The following is a 2,071-nucleotide window of genomic DNA, read 5'->3' on the forward strand; positions in this document are numbered from 1 at the left end:
GGGCAGTCTGGCACAGCCAGTGGGGAGAGTGCCTTCCTTGGGTGGGGTGGGGGGAGCTTGGATGGCCCCCTGCCTGTGATGCTTAGCTGAGATTCCTGCTATGCTGGGGGTTCAACTAGATGACTCAGGAGGGCCCTCCCTACTTTACAGTTAGAAGCCCCCGCACTGCCCACTCCACACCACCCAGATGGGACTCTCTGGTCCAACCCCACAAGGCCATTCCTCTGTCTGGACGGGGAGGGGGAGATAAGGTTCGCCAGCACTGCAGCCCCTAACTTTCAAGCTGGGGCAGAGATGCAGATGCTCCAGGGTCTGGGCTGGCCACAGGCACCCATGGGCGTGGATGTTGAGCCTTTCTTTGGGAGGGGGGGTGTTACAGAAAAATCTAGGTGCCAGGCTGCTCAGTCCCCCAGCTCGTCGGGCTGAGCCTGCGGGTCCCTGCGGAATAAAGGGAGGAGTCCAGCCAACCGGAGCAAATAAAGAGAGATTGCAAGGAGAGAGATTTCAAGGAGCTCCAAAGGGACTTCTCCAAACGGGCTGAATGGGCCGAAAATACAGTTCATTGTCAATGAGATTAAAGTGATGCATGTTGGGACAAAAAAAACCCTACGCCCATTAATACCATTAATATAATGTACAGGCTCATGGGTCTGAATTGGATTTCTCTGTGTGCTCTGGGCCACCTCATGAGAAGAGAAGACTCCCTGGAAAAGACCCTGATGTTGGGAAAGATGGAGGGCACAAGGAGAAGGGGACGACAGAGGACGAGATGGTTGGATGGTGTTCTTGAGGCTAGCGGCATGTCCATGGGGTCACGAAGAGTCGGATACAACTAAATGACTAAACAACAACAACAAGTGTGCTCTGGGAGACCAGGGGAGAGGGGAGCTGGTCGCAGCAGGAGGGGGGGGGTCTCCCTGGATGCTTCAGCAGCCGGCCTCTTCTGGGTCTCCTGGCCCCCTACTCTCCCCTCTCTGAGCCTACACTGCTCTCTGCCCCAGCCTCTTCCTGCTCACCAAACCCTGTTTCCTCCTCAGCTTGCAACACCTCCCCTCCCATTCTGCTCCCTTTCCTCCCTCTTTCTGCTCACTGCCATCCCCCCACAAGTCCCCAGGATCTAAGCCTTCTTCCCTTGTAGGTCCCCCAACTGGTGCCTCCCCCCCTGCACCCAGCTGTTCCATGACAGCAAAAGCAGAAACAACGGTAAAATCAGTATGATAGCAATATGATCTATGGGCCTCTGATAGGAAAACTCCCTAGCAGCATGACTGAATAAAAACTTCTGGGACTATAGAAAAATACTACCTTCCCCAAACCCCAGAATAAGGAGGCGCTCTGGGGTTGCCCCATGGGGTTCAAGAGTGAAGATGGGCCCATCAGGAGACTTCCCGGGTCCCTGCAGCCCCTCCGTTCCCCTCTTGCAATTAGGCTTGGGGGGAAATCACCCATTAACTTACAGTATTATCAGTTTTCTTCAGAATGCTTAGGAGGCAGGGATGAAGTTTGGGTGAAGAAGCAGTGCTTGGAGATCATGCGGTGGGGGGGGATGACAGAGTTTGGTGAAAAAAACCGTCTTGCATGCTTGAGTAGAGCAACTCCAGGGCATGAGCAGAGTAGCAGCAGGGTAGGGGCCACGTGCAGAGCAAGTCCCACACTGAGGTCAAAAACACACACAGAGGCAGCAGGACTTCTTCAGTAATAGTTAACTGAGCTTTCAAAGCTTACAGTTCTCACTGGGTCCCCAGTGAGGCACAAAACGTAGCTCCTGAGAGCAAATCCAGTTTCAGCAGTAAAAAAATACACCACACAAGATATCTAAGTCAGGCACACAAACCGGCAGAAGGGAGCAAGGGAGGAAAGAGGCTGGAAGGACACAGGGCAATGGAAGTGTGTCTTTCGCTTCCTGTCATCTGGGAGGGAAGTCAGGAACTCGGCATCTGCAGGGGCTTCACAAAGAAAACCTTTCTGCCAGCTGCTTCCAGGCAGATGAGCACCCCAGAAATCCAGATTCACCAACTCCCCCTCACTATCAAAAGGTACCTTACATCTAAAATTATACTCACAAGAGTGA

The sequence above is a fragment of the Podarcis muralis genome, chromosome 10 (genome assembly GCF_964188315.1).
Source record: "Podarcis muralis chromosome 10, rPodMur119.hap1.1, whole genome shotgun sequence".
NCBI lineage: Eukaryota > Metazoa > Chordata > Lepidosauria > Squamata > Lacertidae > Podarcis > Podarcis muralis.